The 23,478-nt window shown below is 38.9% G+C and overlaps 1 protein-coding gene across 2 annotated transcripts in view; it reads left to right on the top strand.

Moving 5' to 3' along the window:
- Positions 1-23,478, top strand: part of syt1a (synaptotagmin Ia) — a 188,629-nt gene that overhangs the window by 26,637 nt on the left and 138,514 nt on the right. For both annotated transcript variants that reach the window (XM_030720632.1, XM_030720629.1), the window contains exon 2: positions 20,405-20,452. The gene's annotated coding sequence lies outside the window, so the exon portion shown is untranslated. The remainder of the gene's footprint in view (positions 1-20,404; positions 20,453-23,478) is intronic.

Below are 23,478 nucleotides of genomic sequence, written 5' to 3'. Positions count from 1 at the left end.
CATTGTTCACTACCTTTGGAGTCTGTGGGACACCCAGGCTTGATTTATTTATTTTCTATTTGAAATAGCTATTACATCCCTCTGGGTGATATTGCGATTATAGAGTATTGCAGCTCCACAGAAAATAGATGAATTACCCCCTGATGCGGTTCTCTTACAGTGCCCTGTTTTCATTAGCAGTCACCCTGCTCTCTCTTATCTCAGTATGATGCACATATGTACTGGCTGATGACATACAGGGTATATTTTACAGTTCGGTACAGATCTACATCTACCATCCTTACCTTACCAACTCATGCTGTTATTAACTAGTGCTCTCAATCTCTGGTCATTCATTGCAGCTCAATGTGTGCTGAATGATGACCAAGATACTGTAGCCCCCCCTGCTGTACAGGAGCATACAATGTCCAAGGAATGTTTAAGATGCAACAGAAAGGCAGGAGAGAGAGAGAGAGAGCACATCATGACTTAATATTTTTAGGCTGCTTGCTTCTGCTCCGCTGCTTTGTAATTATGCATGCAACTGGCACACGGCAAGTTATTTATACTGTGGAATGTGTTGCCCAACTGCCATGAATCTTCTGATTGGTGCAACTGCTTTTCTAGGTCAGACAGTGGATCACATGCACACACTCACACAGACAAATATTCTCTTTCTCGCTCCCACACAGCCAAATGCTTCCACCGGGGAAGGTGATGTGCATTATTCGCCTGGTTGCTCCTCTTCCTCCCAAATCTAAATATAAACGTGACTCATAGCAAGCCGTGGCACTTGCACTGACTCAAGATGGCGGCATACCTTCAGTGGCTCTTTATGAAGTGTGGCAGGTCCTCTTTTCTCCATCGGCAGAATGATTTTCTGTTTTTATTCCTTCTTGTTGTTACTGTAACAGCATTACAGTATTTTACCACCTGTCAATGAATGGATGATAATTGCTGTTGCCTGAGAATAATGTATAGGTAATAAACGTGGCACTGCCAGCTGCTTTGAGTTGCTCAGTGGCCCCCCCGGGGTCGTGATCAGGTGGGTGCTCATCTGGCAGCTGCAAAGGCAGGATGAATCCTGGCTCTGCCCCATCGCCTCTCTCCTCCTTTCTCTCTTTCTGTTCTTACCTGTCTCTTTCTTCTTCTGTCTGTCTCCTGCGTCCCTTGAGTTTGGTGTATCTGTCCCCCCTGACAAGAATTTTTGTAAAGGTAGAAAAGGAGAAATATATAATTTTAATCATTTTGCTCCTCAGGTGTGGTTTCAAGGTTGCCATGGATGCACCCGAAAGTGTGCATCAGTAACTGTGAAAGGTAACATATTTTGAATCAAAAACAATTTGTAGGCTTTAAAAAGAAGGCTTTATGATTGATACCATTTGACAGACGGTACATAAACCATCACTTGATTTACCAGTGTGCAAAAGATCAGTTGATGAGCCTCTGTGTAATGTCACATTATTTCAGATTCAAATGTGGGTGTTGGTGGTGGATCATCTGCCTCCAGATGTTCCAAGCCAAGTGCACTTTCTTGCTTAGAAAAGACAGGTTTCCTTATAAGGCTGCTTTTAGGGAAACCCACTGACAGTCTGAAAGGAAACCTGGTGAAATATTGTCAGTTGCTGCAATCTATCCTCTGCAGCTTTTACATACTTTTGCCATTTATCAATTATCAAGACAGGGAACTGGAGCATCCCGAGTGGGTGTGTTGGGGAAGTTTGGATTTCTAGTAGCAAAGTTTATAATTATTAGCAAAAATGCAAAGGCTGTTTTGTGCCTTTGCACAAAATGAGCGAGTTTGGTGTGGAAGAACTTGACTGGCCTGCACAGAGTCCTGACCTCAACCCAACAGAACACATTTGGGATGAATTGGTGCAGAGACTGTGAGGCAGGCTTTCTTGTCCAACATCTGACCTCAAAATATGCACTTCTGGAAGAATGGTCAAAAATTCCCATAAACACACTTCTAAACTTTGTGGAAAGCCTTCCCAGAAGAGTTGAAGCTGTTGTAACTGCAGCGTGTGCAACATCATACCAAACCCTGTGGATTAAGAACAGGATGTCACTCAAGTTCATATGTGTCTGTAGGCAGACGAGTGAATACTTTAGGCAATATAATATTCACACAACATCAGTGTTATCCATCCAAGTAAGTTGCAGCTGACTAAATGTCAGTCTGTAAAGTCTTTACAGCATGAAATATAAGCCATGATTAAATTGTGACTCTTGTAAGTTTGCAGTTTTTCCACCATCACCCTGGTTTATCACATGTAGAAATCAAGTTTTTCACCTATTGATGGGTTTCACTGAAGCCCATACCAACACCCTTTATTTCAGTCTAGCCTGTTGGTCTTACTGCCAGCTTTGTCACAGTATCGATCATCTCAGCTCCACCAGCAATGCCTCGTTGGTCATTGTTTCAACCTTGGGCATTTTTTAAATTTTCTGCCCCCTTTGTCACCACCATTTATCACGCTTCAGTACAACACATTCCTCCGTTTTACCTCAAAAAAGTTGAAGTAGAGTATAAAAAAAAGAAGATAGTTTTGATAAGTTTTACTTCATTTTGTTCATTTTGTTAGATTATTATCAGAATTTCCCAGAATACAAATGAAAAGCTGGCTCTTGTTCTTGTTGTATAAATGAGCTCTTGGCTGCCTTGTACCTTCCTCTGTGGGCGAGGCCTGTTTTTATTCCAGCACAGGCAGACTGGACACTGAAAGCCGACCGCCTGAAGGAACAAAACCTTTGAAGTGCTTCCTGTCACTTTACATTTCCAGCCTTATATTAACATTGCAGGCTGCAGAGCAAGGGACACGAGAGAACATTAGCTGCTACTTAAAGCAGACAGCCCCAAGGGTACAGTTTAAAATGTTGACCACAAACTTGACACCCTGGAAAAAGTACCGTTAAATAAGCAGTCTTGAAGCATTTTATGAGAACTTAACCTTGGGGTGGGCTAGCTGACCATTTTATGTCATGGACGATCTTAATTTAGCATTTAATCTGTTCTTCGGTGAATCATTCATTAAATTGTTTAAAAAATTATTAAAAACTATTAAGTTTTTTGTTATGACGCTGTGAACATTTAAAAAGTCAAATGTAATGTGATGTGTTTAAAGTCTGATTTGGGTGTTCCTAAATTAGATTTTATTATTTGCAATCCGACCTCTTCACATCTGATTTTTTTTATTTATTTTTTTTATATGAAATATGTGTCAGTGTGACTCTGCATCCACATGCACCTCCATATAGAAGTAGCAGCCAGTATTCTGCAAAAAGCCTTGTTTCAGTAGTTCTTTTGTGCATGCAAGTTTAGGGCCAGTTCACACTGCCTTCTGATATTGGCCACATTTAATATAATAATTATAATAAGCAGCCAAACAGACAAAACAAAAACCCTCACCTGAGTAAAAAAAAAGCAGAATTGAGCCATGAGGTTTACAGCGTGAACGTAGCCTATTCTCTTAAGGAAGGGACAGGCTTGCACTAACATGCACGTGTATCCAGCCCATCTGCCAAAACACAGACTAGAGAGACTTGGATTGCAACACACACCCAGGGAGTGTGACTTCACTTTCACTTTCACTAACGACTCCATCTTTACGCAGCAAATAGTTTTTGACTGCAACATTATTATTGAAATCTTGTCGAATCTTTAAATCCTTCAATTGATTTTTAGATTTGGAGAGATAAACAGTCTGCTCTGGAGTGATTTTCTTTGGGTGTGATGCTTTACCTCTGGAAGGGGACTTCTTTTCTAAGGCCGATTTTGTGCTTGGTCAGACTTGCCCTTTGATTTCTTTGCATCCAATCAATTAGTCCTGGGTGAAACTGTTGACAGGCACTCTGCCTCCAACCATTTGTTGAGGCACTACAGTCTGAAATTGAGATGCAGCTGAGCAGTATGTTCAAAACCCATCTTCAGGTATGAATCAGGCATGTCTAAGTCTACACTGAACAACTAAACGTTCATAAAAAATGTGTAATCTCTTTGTAATTGCATATAACTGCAGGTGTAATTTAAATTGTATAGCATGCAAGTATGATAGCTGCATGAAAATTGTGAGTTGGGATTTCCACAAAGTTTCCAGAATAAACTAATGCATATGAATTTCTTTTGGGTGCATGCTGCTCTTTTGCAGTCCCCTCCTCACATTTCTTCCATCCACCTTCACTCTGGTGTACCAGTGCAATCTTCAGATGGCTCTTTAATTAAATGCCTTTCATTCAGAAAATACAAAATGCAGACTCTTATGGAATTGCCTAAACTGAGCATAATTCCCAGGGAGACTTAGTTTGAGAGGGATATTTATTCTTTCAGACAGCTGAGATTTTGAATATTTGTGTCAGCATCAGGAAAATCTTACTTATATTTATTGTACAGTCTCTGGAAATGCTACCGTTTTAGTCTCTGGCAGCAGTTCTGTCCGGCACAGACTTGTTCACATGATGCAGCAGACCACCTTATATAACACTCATCTCTACTGGAACTGGAGCATAAAACCACAAGAGCCAATCGTTAAGAGTCCCCCTCCCTTTTCCTGAGAGTTTACCCCTTTTCAAAATACGACTGTCTATGTACATATGCAGAACGCATAATCAGAACAGTAATTTAACTTCCTGAACAATGGCTGGTTGCATTTTCATTAGGCACTAATTAGTAATCAATACATAATTTTATGAGAGAGGGCTGTTATAGTGTTGGTAATTGCATCTTATAATATGCTGAAATGCAAATAGAATAGGATCAGTTCTCAAGTTGTGGGCTGAGGCTGAGCATGGCAACAATGGAAGGCTTTGTTTACCAAGCACTGATAATGAATGTAGTGTGGTGCTAGGAAATTACAGTCCTCATTTTGGCATTTCCTTTGGACATTATTTTTTAATTAAAAGGAGAAAATGGGCATCCTGAAATAAAAGATTGACTGACATTCATTATATGCATGGTAAAAGTCAAAGCAGAACCTCCAAAAATAAAAGTAATGATGTTAAGAACACTGTAAGAGCAGATCCATGGACATCTGTGTTTCCGTTGGCCAACTCAACAGGTTTTCATTAATTTTCAGTGCGTATTGTCTCTATTAAACATTACATTTATCTTATTTCTTGAAAAAATGCATATCTTTTTGTGTTTGCAGTTAATCCAGTAACCTGTTTAAATATGATACTCAGTAGGCTCGGTAGCCTAAGTTGTATTTATTACTGTAATCACTAAAAACTACTGCATTTGGAGAACATTTAAGTTTTCAGAACTCACCTTAGCCCTGTAGATAGAGCTATCCTAGCTCGATTATTTACTGACTCTTACGCTTAAGCACGCTTAAGTCTTTTTTTTTAAATTTTTTATTTTATGTCATATCATGGATTTAAACCTGCATGTGCACAAATAAAGAGTGAAATTGTCTTTTTTGACCAAGATTAGATTGGCTCATTAACCACACATACTATCTTAGAAGTCCTGTATTTGTAACAAAATCATTAACAAGACAGAGTTTTTGAAAATTTTATGTATTTTTTAAGCTAAATTAGGTTAATCATGTCACAGAACTGACAACAGAGGGTTTTCACTGGTTGAAACAGACTCAAAAGCACTAAAGAGGCACTTGGAGAAGTTTCCATCATATCTTCAGTTAATGCAGGAACCAGACATCAAAAATCCACCTGTGGTTATATGGAAGCGCCTGTTAAGGGTATGGGTGTAAGTTATAAAGTAGTGGAGCTTTATCCAAAACCCCAAAAACTGTAGGTGTCATGATCAAAAGTGTCTTCATCTGACAAATGTTTTTCTGCTGGTTATCTGGGTGTGGGTTGTGGGGGACGCAGTCTAAGCACAGATACCGAGACCTCCCTCTTCCCCAGCCACCTCCTCCATATGGAGCAATAGCAAGACATTCCCAACCCTGGCTCTGCCCCATGGCCTCCTCCTGGTAGGATGTGCCCAAAACCTCACATAGAAGGAGTCCATAAGGCACCCTAGGCAGATGCCTGAACAACCTCAACCGACTCCTTTCAGTGTAAAGGAGTAGCAGCTCGCTGAGTTCCACCATCTCTAAGGGCGGAGTCCAGCTACCCTTCCGAGGAAGCTCATTTTCACTGCTTGTAACAATCAGTAAAAGACCCACAGTAAGAAAACATCAACTATGGCAGGAGCATGATATATGAATGATTAGGTGATAGAGAGAGCAATGCAAATGTTTTTTTTATCCCTCTACTTCACAGTTCACGCTATGCATCTTTCCTCAAAAATAAATTTTTTAACCTGCAGTAATGTGAATAGACATGATAGCATTTCAATCCTGGATTTGGGTCTGTGAAGATCTCTGCTGTCAGCGTACTGAACACACAAAGATAACATGAATCTACTCACCTTTCTCTCCAAGAACTGCTGGAGTATCCCTTTAAAGCAATCACTTACGCTCAGTATGCCTCTTGAAAAATAGATTTCACCCTGCCATAGCTTGCTGGAACTTGAAGTTCAAATTTGTAGTGAAGCCTGAAACCCTTTGAGTTTATAATGAAAAACAGTTCAGCTTTTCTAGGGTTCACACCTCTGAGTGAAGCATATTCAAGCTATTCCAGTGAAAGAGGTGATTTGATGTCCTCAGATGTCACGATCTACAATAAGACTATCAGTGTTGTTTAGCAATACTTTTCACAGTCGAATAGGTAGTTAATTAGTGTGCCAATAAAGGTTCAACTTGCCTCTTTTCATTTTCTCAGTTTGAATATCTGTAATGTTGTTTTGCAAAGTTCATAATCTGTCGCATTCAGAGGCACTTTGATGATACATGCTGGATAAACTCTATAGGTCAAATTACCATTTCATTTTTAGCAGAGCAGCATGAAACTCCCTCATAAATGTTGATGGTTAAAGAAAGATTTGTTACTTAACACTTTTTCAAGTCTGCTCAAATTATGACAGAGATGCTCCACTAATGTAGCCCACATTTCTCTTCCCATACGAGCCTCTTTGCCTCATCTGCAGCTCTCTTCTCTGTTAATTATGGATAATGGACACAAGCTGGGGAGGTACAGTCCCTTCTGCCAGAATAAAAACAACTGATTAGGAAGAGAGAGCTGCGTCATAGAGAGCCGCTGATGGCCTCGGTCATCAGACTGACTGCACCTTTCTCTTTGCATCATTACTTTGGTGCATCAGACGTCGCCACTGAACCTGCCTCAGAATAATTCTAATCATTCGGGGCTGTAACCACACACACACCACTCTCTTGCAAGCACATTTGTTTCCATCTGATATAACATGAAATTGAGCAGAAGTTTTCTAAAAGACAATCAGTAAACAAAGGAATTATTAATCATAAATCTTTTATGATTTTTAATGCAAAATCCAAGTAGGCGTGCAGAAGCACATATTCAGCAACCCTCACTGCTGGTTTCCTAACTTAACGAAACCTAATCTAATTGTGGCACCTAATGGGCATTTGTCTTGTTAAAAGGCTAATTGAGCATGCTGATCCAAGAAAGAAAAATACATTTAATACATTTTCTCACTTGAATATCTGGAAGTATTCTTGTTCTGAGAAATAAAACCTATTTCTGGGAATTTATTAAAAAAAAAAAAAAAAGCTGAAGATGGCATACAATCATTTGCACTACTCAATCTGGCACTTACAGGTTCCATTTAATGAATTTGGTGTTTGAGGACCAAGTGTTTTACCAGAATGTACTTGTCCTCTTGTTCAGTTGTGTAGTGGGGGGGCTCTCACTTCCCTTTCTGTTTCAGTTAGAGCCTGTTTGCACTGTTTCAGAGAGAAATTAGTACACATACTTGAAGGAAAGCCTTCATTTCTTAGAACAAGAGTACAGACAGGTCTCTGTAGGAATGTTATTTTATATCTATCATCAAATCAATGGAGGCTGATGCTCCAGACAGTCAACCAACCAAATGCATTGCGTCTCTCATCACAACACTGATGATGTGCCAAAATTATTGGAAAAGGATTTTTTTTTTTTTTTTTTTTTTGCACGATCAGTCAGCCCATGATGAGCGTTCATTGGTTCACATTAGAACATTAGAACAAAGGAGATACTGAAAATGGACTTCTGTAAACATGAAATAAAAATGATGCAATGATTTTATTAGATGTTACAGGTGCATAAATGCTTAAAAACAGGTCATTATAGTTCATTGCTACATGGCTACTAGGCAACATAATGACATCATAATACCTGATATAGATAAGAACCTAAGGGACCTAAGATGCACCTTTGTACCAGGTTTGGTTGTTCATGTCCAGATCGTGCAGGCGGTTTCAGCACAGGAGACAAACACACATATACACACAGATTTATGTGTATTATTGTAAGATTTTAAAAAAATGAAATCACTTTTCTTCTAAAAACAAGAACATTTCAGAGTGCCCCCAAACACCTGAGTCGTAATGTACATATTATGCATATACATTTAGAATTGTAGGTGGGAATATACTATTCAGCCAGAAAATAGGGCTGTGATCTGCAGGCTCATAGAACTGGCCTTTTCAAACCTTTAGAAATGTACTGTGCCAACTACAATTTTATCCCATTTACCTGTAATTGTCTTTACCTTCAAAAGAAGGGTATGGATGAAGCTGTCAGGAACTCTTACCATTTTTGTCCTTTCTAATCTGCCCAGCATTGTGCTCTGGTTCTTGATGAAATATAAAAGGTCATAAAAAAGTTCAAATAGCTTGACTCACAGAATACTGAGTATGCCACTGTGACGGGCCACAGCCAGGATCTCCATATGGGAATGGAAATACTTACATTTAACTGCTGTTGCACTTAAACAAATACTTTAAAAATGTTAATAATCATACTGAAGTGCTGTTTGCCTTTTTCATCATTTCTATGTCCCTTCTATGAAAATGAGAATCAGTTATGCTGTCTTTACTATAGTCTGCTTATAGATATCTAGCTGCTACATACACAATTCAATTTTATTTATATAGCGCCAAATCACAACAAACAGTTGCCTCAAAGTGCTTTATATTGTAAGGTAAAGATTCTACAATAATTACACAGAAAACCCAATAATAAAAACAACCCCCTATAGGCAAGCACTTGGTGACAGTGGGAAGGAAAAACTCTTTTAACAGGAAGAACCCTCCAGCAGAACCAGGTTCAGGGAGGGGCAGTCATCTGCTGCAGTTGGTTGGGGCTGAGGGGAGAGAGACAGGACAAAGTGCACACTGTGGAAAAGAGCCAGAGATTAATTATAACTAATGATTAAATGCAGAGTAAAAAGAGGTGAATTAAAAGAAACATATCATAGGAACCCCACAGCAGCCTCTGCCTTTTGCAGCATAACTAAGGGAGGGTTCAGAGTCACCTGATCCAGCCCTAACTATGAGCTTGATCAAAAAGGAAAGTTTTAAGCCTAATCTTAAAAATAGAGAGGGTGCCTGTGCAATTGCCTTGTGATGGAAATTTGCCCATGGGTTGAGAGTCTTGCTCACTCAACCTCTGGTAACTGCAACTACTTTCAGTCAGTCACTATGGAAAAATTCAATACAATTGCCAGGCAACCACCAATTCAGTTGCTGTCCTATTTTTTACTGTAGGGGGACTGAGCCATATCAGGACAACCTCCTACAAACAAAATTTATATGTATGTGCACATTGACGGGAGATCTTTATTTTGAAAAGTTCTATTACTGGGTGAAAACAAAAATGAAAATATGTTGCTCACAACAGTAAATTTTAATCATTATCTGCAATGCTCTGGATGGAAAATGGTCAGTGCTTTCTCAGGAACAAATCTCTGCAGAGGTTTACTGTATTGTCTACAGTGGGACTAATTCAATTCTCCTGTCCTTTGCTGCCAGCTTCATGTCCCAGTCAAACTATGCTCTCATCAAACAAACTTGATTAAAACAGTCTGATCTATGTGGCTGCTAGATGATGCAGTTTATGTGTGCATGTGGGTGTGTGGGTGTGTGGTTGTGCGGTTGTGTCCCAATGTCCTGACATACAAAAGGACTTTTGTTTATCCATTTAAATTCTGACAGAGGGCCAAAAAAGCATGTAGGGCTCTCAGGGCAACAGAGATCGACCTCAGTGACAATAAGCCTGTAGTTTGTGAGTCGGAAAACATGTTGCTGTTTTAGTATGAAAGGCTCAGCAGTCTGTTTTGTATTATGCACGTTCAATTGGCCAGTTGATCAACTTTAGCAGGGAAAGGGGGCAGATTTGGGGAATGGTAAGATCTGATACTATTTCCATCAACACACAATATGGCATTGATGGAAAATATGTATAAAATATACAATACGTAGCAGCAGATTTTGCCAGCTTGATGGAGAGAAGGAGCGAAATAAATGCTGGCTCACACACAATGAGGCACATTGTCTGGTGTGGAAACCGAATTTCACGGAAGCTCATTAGACGGGCCACCTTAAAGATTCCTAAAGAAAGAATTGGCAAGTAGGTTCACAAAATTGGATTTCTTCTGCTCTCTTAACTGTAGAATACCGACCACTCAATCTGAAACTAATGAACTGGCTCTGGATATGTGTCTGAGATCAAACATATGCACCCACAGTAACAAGGGCAAACATACCCTTTAAGGATTATTGGCTATTTTCTTCCCTCCAGTCATAAAATGAAAGAATAACTAAGCATCACTGCAAGTGTATTATATTTAAATAAGATCCAGTGTGTGAATATATTTTGAATGAGAATGATTTGTGCTTATCATAAACTCTCAGTTGGCGGTTTCCTTTTGTCAGTAATGAAATGGCTGTGAAGGAGTAAAGTAGTTGTTATCTAAACACAAAAACACCAGTTTATGGCTCAATAAAGCACTTTTAGAGTATACTAATTCCATGGTCTTTCTTTTTTTTTTTCATCTTATTGATCTTATCTGGGTCCATTTATTTGGATGTTTTATATCTTTCTTTATTGTTTGGACGATGCCCATGTCACATCTTATCAAGGCATTTTGAACAGCTATAAAGGAGTGTGAAGGCAGCAAATCTTAAAGCAACCTGAAACCTCAGCAGTAAAACTCCAGATTTTGGTGTAAAGGCTTCTTTTTCAACCCTGTAATTTTCTTTGATAGTCAGCAACACTATGGAAGACATTCATTGAAAACACAGGCATAGCTTCCGATTCCTCTTCCAACGATGAACAGACGGGGAAAAAAGTGGAGCTAAAACACTTTAAGGTTAAAGGCAAAGTCGCAGTTTTTGATTTTTCTTGACTGGGAAAAGGTTTCATACTGTAGCGCTCTGCTTCTCCCAATTTATATCCAGAAATGTTTTAAATAAATGTACGGCTGGTGTGTCTGTTTAAAATCAGTATAGAATATATTCCAGTTTCTGTGCTGATGTTAATGCCATAGGAACTCTGCAGTTATTGAGTCGGCATTGCACTATGCATCTCAGCACTTGGCAACTCTGAACTGTAACTTCACTAATCTGCCACTTTGTGCCTGAGTTGCTGTGGGTCCTAAATGCTCCTACTTTGCAATAACACTTACATTATGCGATAACTTCAAAAGGGAAGATGGGGGCGCATATTATGACTGCTTATATCTGGCAGAGGTAATTAGAAATAAAAGCATGCTCCTATTATAAATCTGCTTTAGATAAAAGACTTTTGTAGCTTAGGAATAAGTGCATTTAAATTATGACTTAAAATATTGGCAACAGAATGTGCATACCCTACAAAAAGTGTACAAAGTGCATATATTACAGTAGTATGATTGCTGCATTGAACATCTGATCTAAGCTGCATCATATTTAGCTTCATCAGAGGTTTATGTCAGGTTTTAGTATTCATTCCTACACTGTCCCCGAAGAGAGATAATTGCCTCTAAGCTAAAGTCTAACTTTGAGTTCATATGTCCCATCTCTCTCTTCGACTCTATCAGTCGAGCACGCTAATGAGTGTTTCCTAGCAACAGTTAAAACAGAGCTAGTAAAGTCAGCATTGGCAAAAAGACTGTTGCTCACTGAGATCTTTTTCTTTTCTTCTCAACAAGCCATTCATGTGCCATCTGCATGCAGTAACAATGCCTGTTTTCACATTTACATCAGAAAGGTTGCCGTCTTCTGCCAAGATTTAATTATGTTACATTCTAAATTAGGCACCATCTTGAAGCCCCAGTGTCATGTCTTTGATGCAGTAACATGGATGATGGGAAGAAATCATAATGGATGTAAAGCTGACAACATATATATATTATACATACAAAATATTTCACCATATGTGTCTTTGCCTGCCACAGCAACATGGTGATATAAATGTACTGGACAGATAGAACTGTGCTTTTCCCTGTAATGACTCTGCATCAACACTCACCCCAGGGGATTGTGTCCTAAGGGCTGGACACAATAGTTGGTTGTATGTATTTATAATTAAAATATATCACAGTGGTATCCTTCACAGAATTGTAATCACTGAAATTATACCTTCTAATATCCCATTAACCAACAGCGAAAAGCAATGGAGACCCTGTCATCAGAGGATGCTCACCACAGAAATCTGTAGAGGAAGATGAGCCAAATAAGACTCAAATTAGCCTTATTGGCAAATAATCCACATTTGCTTTGCACCTGTAGAAGCTAAATAATGCAATTTGATTGTAGTATTATCCTGAGTGCAGACGGAGTGCTGTCATTCAGTGTGATTGTGTTACACGAGTGGACTGAGGCCTGATCAACCGTAAGCAGAGAGGAAGGGGATTTCAGAGAGCATCTGATTTACTTTCTAGATTGGCTCATTGTGTCACTGTGCGCTGACAAACAGGTTTTTGTCTCAAGATTGTGTATCCCAGAAGGTACAGTAATGCATCACTTCAACAAAGACAAGTTGCAGAATTTTGTTATTCATCATTGCCTTAAACAGCTTAACCGAAGCCTTAAGCTCAAACCCTGTTCCAAATAAAACAGCATTTGATCGATGCGCGCCTCAAACTGGGTCCATTCTTAGAAGAGCGATTACCAGAGAGCCTGGCAGCATGCCACAAATGGTCATGGTTGTCTCCTCCAATAACACATCAAGTTATGCAAAGTCTGCTTACCTTTCAACTCACTTCAACTCGTTCACTGGAAGAAGTCAGGTGTATCAGGTGGTTGCACCCCAACCCTTCACATAATGTGGAAAAACAGGATGTAAATACAGAGGGTAAGGGTTTTATCATTCAAGGGCAAAGCACAGGAGAGGCAGGGATTGCAAATGCTGTGTCATCATCATGCAGGGAGACCATCTGAATGTTATTATGCTGTCTGATTTGAGTGCCAGCTTCAAGGGCATTTTCTGCCCAGGCACTGAAGTTCTTTGGGGCACTCAACCAGTCCAACATTTCATTAATGCAAGACAAAAATATTTCCCTTTATTTCCCCAATCCTTAATAAGTGTACTTCTGAGTGCTCACATTTCTAACAATGTCCAATGAGGAGGCTATCTGTGGCTCCAAGGTTACAGCTATTTGCTGGCTCTGATATCTTGAGGGAAACATCTTGTATATAAAGGGTACTTTAGTGCTACTAAATAAGTCTTTGTTTTTTTTTTGACTGATTGAAGAGGATCAGATGGCATTTTAGGCCTACTTGCAGATTTTATTTTTGGTATTGACTGTATTTCACCTACACCTGCAACTGAGGACCTGTAGTGCTTTAAAGGGCACACATATGTTAACTTATTTCCATAATCAAAATTGACAAGTCCTGTTTCATCAGCTTATGTTCTCCCTTTAACACAATCAGACCAAGTCAGACAAAGTTCACAGGCCACGCCTGTTGCATACATTCCTGTCAAGTATTCATGTTTTACTTGCATGCTTTGAGTTTTTTTTAATTATTTGTTTTACCTTTTGTAAATTGGCAAAAATACAATTCATTGCTAACTGTCATGCAATTTATTCTGATGACAAAGAGAAATCTCGGGCAGCATAATTAGCAGGCGAAGCATACCAGACTATTTAATTTTTTTTCCTCCTCTCTGGCATCTGTAGCAGCATGATTATCAAATGTTTTGATGTCAAGAGAGAGAAATGTTGACTGACAGGCCTGGCTAGGCTGGAGCACCAGATCATACAATAACTGACAGCAGAGACCCATCCTTTCTCCTTTGCACAAAAAGGGAAAGAAAACAAAGCAAATAAAACATTTAATTATTCTTCCACAGCCTCAACAGACAGAGTCAGAGTAGAATTGATGCACAGCAGAGAGTCTGACGAGGCCGTTTTTGTATGTCAAAAGAGACAAAACATAAACACTAATACCACAGAGTGGGGGAAAAAAGACATTCATAGGAATGCTAATGTTAATTGAATATACTTTTTAGATACCTATTCATGAAAATCCATTTGAATCATACAAATAATAACATCCAGCAGCAGCAGCAGATTGAAGTGACCTTCTCTGCTCAAGTTATCTGTTTTGATAAATACTTTATTGAGAGCAACCACTGTGTGTCTCTTCATCAGCACTGAAAATTCCTGGTTTTTCTGATTTGACAGTGATTTCCATTCTGCATGTAAAAGGCAACAAAAGCCTCCAGTACTGTTGGGCTTCAGCCAGATAATCGACGGAACGGGAAACAACACGACTGGAGCTTTCGCCCTTTTAGATTCCTTTTGTGTACCCACATTGCAAGTAGGTGAAATTGTGTTTTTACCATGCTATCTGTAACAAGTACATCACCAGAAACAAAACATCATGTGCTAGTTTGCATAATTAATCTTACTGGGGAAGAGAGAGGAGGTGTAATCTCCAGATGCCACTCTAAACAGAAAACAAGGCATCAGTATGTAAACAGCTACCCCCCCCCCCCCCCCCCCCCCCCCCAAAAAATAAATAAATAAATAAATAAATAGTGTACCAGACAGTGTCATACTCCGGTCCCATTACATCCCATAAAAATACAAGTGCTCCTGTGCAAAGGTTTTGGCAAGATAGCAGTGTATTCATCTTTTCACTGTTTGCTAACAGCCTCATTGCTGCACTTCTGCCAGAGTCTTTGAGCCAAATTCAAGTGGGCCTCAAAGCTGGCTGTTCTCAAGGCTGCTGGTCTGGTGGGAAGGAAACAACTGACTTCAGAAAAACAATCGAACCTGCTCCATGCAGCCTTCAAACTGCACAGAGAGCTTGAGTTGGAGAATGGCAAAGCCTCTTGTTTCTCAGGAGTAATATCTCCATACAGGATATTGGCTTTGTGTCCCTGCTGCTAAACAAAGAAGTGGCCATTGTTCCTTAAGCATTTGTCCCTCAGGCTTCTTATTAAATAGATGTTGAGATCTAAACACTAATATGAGCCTAAATTTAATATGGTGTGTGTGTGTGTGTGTGTGTGTTTTTATGAGACTGCCCCTCTATTGCTTAGGAATATTGAAGTATTCTCTGGTGTTACACTGAAGAATATTTAATGTGTTGTCCAGAGGAACCAGATAAATGGGCGGTGGGATAGTGAGCTGTTGATCTCAACTACAGATATTTGAATCTCCAAAGCACCGGATGTAGCAGTCATGGACTGCGTGCTCCTGATATTGTCTCTTGCCTGGCATGACATTATACTCTGAACTCACCTAATACAAGGACAGCAGATGGTCTAAACTGTTAATACCACCCATGTATCTTCAATTTTATTTATACACCACCAAATTGCAACAAACAGTCGCCTCAAGGGGCTTTATATTGTAAGGTAAAGACCCTACAGTAATTACAGAGAAAACCCAACAATCAAACAACCCTCTATGAGCAAGCACTTGGCGATAGCGGGAAGGAAAAAGTCCTTTTTAATAGGAAGAAACCTGCAGCAGAACCAGGCTCAGGGAGGGGCAGTCATCTGCTGTGACCGATTGGGACAGAGGGGAGAGACAGGACAAAAGATGTGTATGATTTTATCATCAACTAGATCCTGGCTAACATATGGCCAATATTATCTGCTTATCACCAATAGAGAGCATTCAGAAAGACCACTTCAGCTTTTGCACACAATTTTATATTAAAGGGTTTTATTATAAAGGTGGATGCTCATATTAAACTTCCCTGTGAGCTAAGGAACCCCATCCACTTGCTTTTTAAATCTTTTGCTTCTAAGGAGGAAAAATGACCTTAAAGGGAGGTAGATAAGCAGAGGGGCTGCATAAAGATACACTATATGATAAAGAAAGATTATTTACTTAAACAATGCATCATGCAAAGCTACTGCCTTAAAAGCCACGATTTAAAAAAAAAAAGAAAAAAAGAAGCTGGAATTAGCACAAGGGATCCCCTTTTAATCCATGAATGCTGTTAAATGTGAATACTGTTAAATAATCTATAATGACAAAGTGAAAAAAGGCTTTAGAAATATCTGGAAATGTGTTTAAAAGCAAAAGTATTTATCTCTTTTGCAGTGGATTTCCAAATTCTACTCATGCCTTTTTTATAATTATCCTCCGTGTTTCTGGAACCTGACTGAAGTCCACCTGTGACAGATTTCATGGCACATGCACATAAGAATAGCTAGACAGAAGCCACTCTTGAGAAAAGGCATTTGGCAGCCTACTTTGAATTTGGCAAATTGCTTTTTAGAAACTCTGGTTTATGATCTGTAGAGACAAAGATGCAATTCTCTGGACAGAACTCCCAGCTCTGTGTCTAGCCTACATCAGACACTGCTCATCAGCTGGCTAATACTATCCCTACTGGGAAGCATAAGTGTGGAGCAGCAAGGACGAGACTAGTTGGAAAAGAGGGAAAATCCCTGCAGTCAAATAGAAAAGTCCAGAGTTATCCACAGTGCATACGGGCTCAGCCTAGGGGCAAGATGTCTTTCTTCTCAACAGTGATTCCAAGAAGTAGCTGAAAGACAAGTCTCTGACTGTCCTTAAGCAGCCCCACAAAGCCCAGGCCTCTCCACGGGACATCTGTGGAGACGCCTGAAGAATCGCAGTTGACATACGGTTTTATAACCAACCTGATGGAGCTTGAGAGGGTCTGCCTGGAAGAATGGGATAAAGTGCTTCTGAGCTCTAATTGCTGCCAGGGAAGCAACAAATCTTAAAGGTCTGAATGTTTGAAGTTTTACATGAATGACAGAATTACATTTTTTTTTTAATTTTTGTTTTTAAATGTGACATTTTAAATAAATTTACAAAAAATCACTTTGTTGGGTACACCTTGTTAGTACCACGTTGGACCCCCTCTTGCCATTAGAACTGCCTTAATTCTATGTGGCACAGATTCAACAAGATACTGGAAACATTTCTCAGAGATTTTGGTCCAGATAACATGTTATCATCGCACAGTTGCTGTAGGTTTGTCACCTTCGCTTCTGGTTGCCTGTTCCATCACATCCCAAAGGTGTTCTATTGGACTGAGATCTGTTGGAAGCTATTTATGTACAGTGAACCCACTGTTATGTTCAAGAAACGACTTTGAGATGATTCAAGCTTTGTGACATGGTTTATTATCCATCAGAAGATGGGTAAAATGTGGTCAAAAGGGATGGACACTGTGTGGTCTTCTGCTACTGTAGTCAGTCAGTCTAGCTTGCAGCAGTTTGGTCAGTCTTTGCTGACCCCTGGCATCAACTACTGTGGGCATTTTCACTCAGAAAACTGTTGACTACTGGATATTTTCTTTTTTCTTTTTTTTTTTGGACCATTCTCTGTAAAGTCTTGAGATGGCTGTGTGGGGAAAATCCCAAGAGATCAACAGTTTCTCAATAAATCGGCCTCAAAATGTCAATACTGGTCAGCCTCTAGTTCTAATAACTCTCTCATGTTTACTCAAACTGACACTAACATAAACAATTTATGAAGCATACCATGTAGTCTCAGTTGGCTCCTACACTCTTCATATAGCAACGTTCAGTGTTGATGTTGAGTGTAGACACTGACACTGACCCTCCAGTTTTGCTTTGCTTTGCTGTTCTCCCTGGCTTTGGTCCACAGATGAGCAATGAAACTGCCATGATAATAATGTTTGAGCTCACCTCCGGTGGACTCCCGGGATGAATATTTGCTGTGGATATTAGTGTGAAGGCAGGACAACATAAGACGGGTCCTTTTGAATAAGAGAGTGCAGAATGAAAGATGGGTTAGCTGTGATGGTGCAATAGCTTTGAAAGCTGTGAAATAGAGTAAAACACACAGATTAGAAGTTTGAGTTGGAATTTTTTTTTCCCCCCCTTTAAAATTAGGATAATGAAAGATGAATGGTCCCATCATGCCAAATTTGTTTCAGCTTCAAGAGGGCTGTCATTACTCACTGTAATTTAAAAACTCAATGATCTTTTTTTTCTAACATCATGTCTTTTAGATACACAGAGAACCTGTTACATCTGGTTATTTACCTTGCATTTTTTTTTTTTTTTTTTGGTAGCAATTGTATTTGCAATTGAGTTTGCTGATTTTAGGACATTCACTACATATTATAACATTGTAGAACCCTCAGGCGCCGGTACTCACTGTAAAGGGTTTATTTTTGACCTCTCCACTGTAAAAAATAAATAAATAAATAAAAACTGGACATTTCTTTAGGCCCTCTTCACCTCGTTTATTGCATGTCAGAGATGCTGACTGGTTTCCCCAGGCATTTGAAGTCTATTTTGGGACCAAGTATCCTAGTGGGTACATGGTGAGGTGTTTGTTTTTCAAGCCCACATGTCTGTTACACATTCATGAAACACCTTTTCAGTAAAAGCACAGAGTTGGCTTTCAAAGCCCTCCTGCTGTCTGCTGGTAAATATCAGCTGCTAATTAGCAGCTGATATCTACCAGTTATTTTACTCTCATATATTTTCCAGCAAATTTTAATTATACATGAAGAATATTTTAGCACAGTCTCTCGTCTGTCATATTTTTCTGAAATAGTCAGCCTATGGATTTGCTTTACAGGACATGTCTTTTTTTTTTTTTTTTTATAAACCTGTGTGTACATGCACACACACTCAGATGCAGGACAAACTGAAGGTACTTTCACATTTTGCCATGAGAGCAGGCTGTTATTTTTGTTATCAGTGTTGTTAATGCTGTGTAGTTTTACACCTTTTGGATATGGTGCAATATAGTCACCCTTAAAAAAATGAACATTTCCTCAGGCAACACTTCACTATCCTGCTCCGTGATTCCAAAAAAATATCCCCAAATTTCTCTTTAATAGCAGTAGCCTTGCAGGAGCCAACTTAGGGAGCCAGTGTACAATACAACTTTGGTCTTTTAAGCTCTGTGTTTGTTAAGGTTCTGGAAAATTTAATTAAAAGGATTAAATTGCGACCACCTACATAAACAAGTGGCTGTGGAAGCACTTCCTACAATCTCAAGTCATCCTCTTGTTTCGTGTTGGTTTTGCATGTTTGGCTGGATCAAACACAAGTACCTGTTGTTTAAACATGTTCTTCTCATCTCATTTTATTATGGGCCTCAAAGATCCAGTGACGAGTATCCAGTGCAGTTATCATTATAGGGACAGCTATAAATAGCAATCATTTCTTTTTTGTTATGAATTCTATTGCTTGTTTGTCCTTTGAACCTATTTAAGGGTACCAGCATGTGCTGTTTATTACTGCTGCAGTGCTACATGATGTGCCATCTGCTTCCTGTAAATGAGACCACCAATGTCTGTCACCAATTATTGTAAGATGTATTAACATTTTAAAAAAGAGGTTTGGGGTTAGGATAAAAACCAGCGTTATTATAATATTAAAAAAAATGATTGAAACCCTAGCTATCTGAGTTTAAAATTAGGGTGAGCTCAATTATTTCCTATGGTACTACAGGCCAAAATGAGAATTGGGATGAAAAATATAATAAACTTATTTTATAATGCTGTATGAGGAAATTAGAGGCATTGCAATAGTAATTTAAAAGCATTGTATTCAGGATGAGCTTTGATCCTATCTGCCAAAAGTAAAAGTTTACAAGCCATGTTATTAAATGTAAAGATCGTGTGACAAATGTGGGTTTTCTATATTAATACATATACAATTAAAACATTGTGAAGCTTTTCTTAATCCTCTGGAAAGCATGGGTTTGAAAGCATGCCGTTTAATTACCTTGAATCGCCTCATTATTCTGCTTACCTTAACACCCCTCAGCCTACTTCATTGCAGTTAATAGTGGACATCGAAAGATTTAACACTATAAACTGTATTAATTAGTGGCTACCAGCAATTAACCACCATTACACCTCTGCCTTCAGGCACAAGTAGTTTTTATTTAAAACTTTAGCTAATATTCTGCAGCTAATACTGGACATCTTTGTTTAAAAAACAAAAAAAAACTACAGTGACCCACTAATTTAATTTTCAGTCGTACGCCTTCATTTGACTCATTTCATTACATTGTGCTAAACACTGTGGTAGGAATACCTAAGCCATTTTCCAGAATGACCCTGTATTTCTCTGTGCAAATGATATACTGTATCTATCTCTGTTGGTGCAGAGGTTTGTTTTTTACAATGACACTGTGAAATTTCTTTTTCAGTGAACTGGAAGAGGAAGACAGGAAGAAACCTCTTGGACTGAAGACACTGTAAGTGTTAGGTTTTTCACCAGATCTGTCATGTGACCTGTATGGACTGGACAGGACCTTTAATGTAGGCTATTTAGTGCCATGCTATACACTCCCAAATTCCAATTTTCCACCAATTGTGTAGTTTATAAAAATGCCCTAATTATATTTACCGAAAATGACATCTTGCCCCCTGTTATTCTCTGATGCACGCACACAGTATCAATCAAATCAGTAAATCCAACAGGGAGCCAGGATGCTTGATGGCCTCTGGTCTCATTTGAGATGCAGACATTGTCCTGTTGCCTCCTTTAATGAGATCTGGAGGCGTGCAATCTAATATTCACCAGTGAGGCTCCAACATGGCCCCTGAGCCTGTAGCCCAGAAAGCTGTGTGTTAATTCAATGAAGTGAAGTCAGCTGTGATCAGAAGGACTGGAGTGGCCATTCAGTCAGGTGGATGAGCGCCACTGGCTTTTGTGTTTTCTGTTTATTCGTTATTTATTAGGCTGGACTTTTACTTTATGTTTGGATGAATATTTCAAGCAATTCAATCAAGCAGAACTGCTTCGGGATTGAATCTTAGAAACCGGCACGCTGGGGGCAACAAAGGTGCATAAAGCCTGTCTTTGAATAACAAATATGAACACTGTAGATGGAATTGCTTATTCCACTTAAAATAAAAACACAACTTCACAACAGTTTGCGAAACAGTTCCGACTTTTAATCAACCCATTTGTGCTTCTGGACACTAAATTTGAAGAGAAACCAGAGACCCAAATTCAAGTTCTACACATTAGAGATTTTTACATTTCATTTGTATTATTTTTCAATATGTTCATAGTTAAAAAGATTAGATTTAGACATTAAAATGACTGTTTTTCACTCTTCAACAGTGTCACGAAAAATGGGACCATTTCTGTCCATAAACACAAAGATATAGTGATTTAAGAAAAAACTATTTTTTGTTGCTATGATACCAGGCTGAAAATTGAAGTTTTATCATCCCTTCTGGCAATAAGTTTAATTACACAAACACCGACATACTCTGTGTGGACAGAAAACATTGGGCCAATCCTCTTAATCTCTCAATTCAGGTGTTTTCAGTCCTATTGCCACAGGTGTATAAAGTCAAGCACCTAGCCATGTAGGCTGCCTTTACAAGCATTTGTGAGGGATTGGGTCATTTTAATGAGCTCACTGAATTTGTCATGGTGCTGTAAAGTATTTGGATAAAAGTTTAGGGCAAGGCTTCCAAATTAGGGCAAAAGAGTTTTGCAGAAGGTAATTAGATGTCTGTTAAAGGATTTTCTGTTATGAAATCGGGCTGTAATGTTATTCTGACTTCTACATATATTTTATATTTTCATTAGGAATAATTCATCAGCACAAAAACATGGGTTTCCATGGCCGAGCAGCTCCTCCAGGAGTAATATGTAGGTGGCCCAGTACTTTGTCTATATAGTGTATGCCTCTAATGGGGAAAATGAGGAAAAGGCATGCCATTCTAGTTCAAATTATCTGCCTTTCATGAAGTGAAGGCTGGCCTCCTGCTGAGGCTGTTGATGCAGAAACTATAGGTTACGGCAATCTCAGTGTTCATGTGGGAAAAAGCATCGGAATGATTAAAGACATGAATAATTTGAGCAGTGAGGCTTTATTACATTTTCTTTTTTCTTGTCACTCTTATTTCCAATGGACATGAAATGACTATCAATAGATAGTGCTGGTTACTGTATCTGCTTCTGGCTCTTTGATTATCAGTCAGTCATCATTTTTATTGTGTTGTCATCCTGTTTCTTGCTAGTAGCCACTCAGGAGGTTTGTATATAGTTACATCCTGTGGTAATTTGTTTTTTGGTTTGTAACATAACCTGTAAGCAAGCAGCTACAGACTTGTATTAAAAGCAGCCAGAAGTCAAACTGTTTGAGATGCTGTGCTCAATTTTCCCAAACTATTTCTTAATTTATAAGAAAAAAAGATCATATAAGATCATCTTACCCTGCTTCTGTGTGTGGACTCCTGCAAAATTGACAGAAGCTAATAATCGTTACAATACTTCCACAAATGACAACATCAGGTATAAATGAGATAAATCACTCCCAAAGCAACATTGCCTTTATTGTGCTCAGTTGAAAATGCAGTCTACACAAAGATGTGTAAAATAATATATTTGGATTGCAAAATGCTAATAAATACAATTTCTCTATACATAAGTGTAGCTGGATAACCTTTGCTCAATCTCCTGGTTCAGTACATACATTTGTAGATACTACTAATTAGCACTGTGGTTTGATGCAGTCTTGATGATGATGATGATGATGATGATGATGATGATGGTGATAGTCCCTTGCATCTGTCCCAGCTGTCAGCTGTGATTGATGGACTGTGCACTTCCCACCTCCACTTGCTGGTGTTCACTGCTGTTTATGCTTATACCTGATCTCACATCCAGACATGTTTAAGCCGTCTCACATTAGCAAGCGTATTAATCATCCTTCATGCCATATGATTGGGTTAAAATCCTAGTGTACCCAGACTCCACATTTTGCCTGAGGGAAAGAGAAAAATTAGAGCTCTTATTTCCCCTTTAAACTCATTTAATTTTTGTCAGCCACTGATAATCCTCAGAAAGAACTCTACCGCTAACCCCAGGTTCAGTGTGGTTCAAAACAAAAACAAAATGACCAGAAATGCGTTCACCAAATTACCCATATGGCACAAGACAAGCCTTAATGGCTTCCAACACTGAAGTGTAGTGTTTCAGAGGTGATTCATTGTTTCTTTGCTTAAAGTAAAAATCTTTGCGATTATTTAAAAAAAAAAAAAAAAAAAAAAGGTGGAAAGATTTTTCCATTTAGCAATTTGCTGGTGTTTTCACAGCAGTTTTTGTTAGTGTCTGCTAATTTGCAGATGTTTTCTAGTGTTTGACCGAGAAGGCTGTGTAACCTCGCGGCATTTTCAGTCTGCACAAAGCAGAGAACAGTCTGTATGCTGAGCCAATTTGGAATTCACATTACTTTAACAACTAATAAGTGGCTGATGT

This window comes from Archocentrus centrarchus, chromosome 23 (genome assembly GCF_007364275.1).
Source record: "Archocentrus centrarchus isolate MPI-CPG fArcCen1 chromosome 23, fArcCen1, whole genome shotgun sequence".
Classification (NCBI taxonomy): Eukaryota; Metazoa; Chordata; class Actinopteri; order Cichliformes; family Cichlidae; genus Archocentrus; species Archocentrus centrarchus.
Note: the sequence above shows the minus strand (reverse complement) of the source record. Positions and strands in the feature narration are given on the sequence as shown.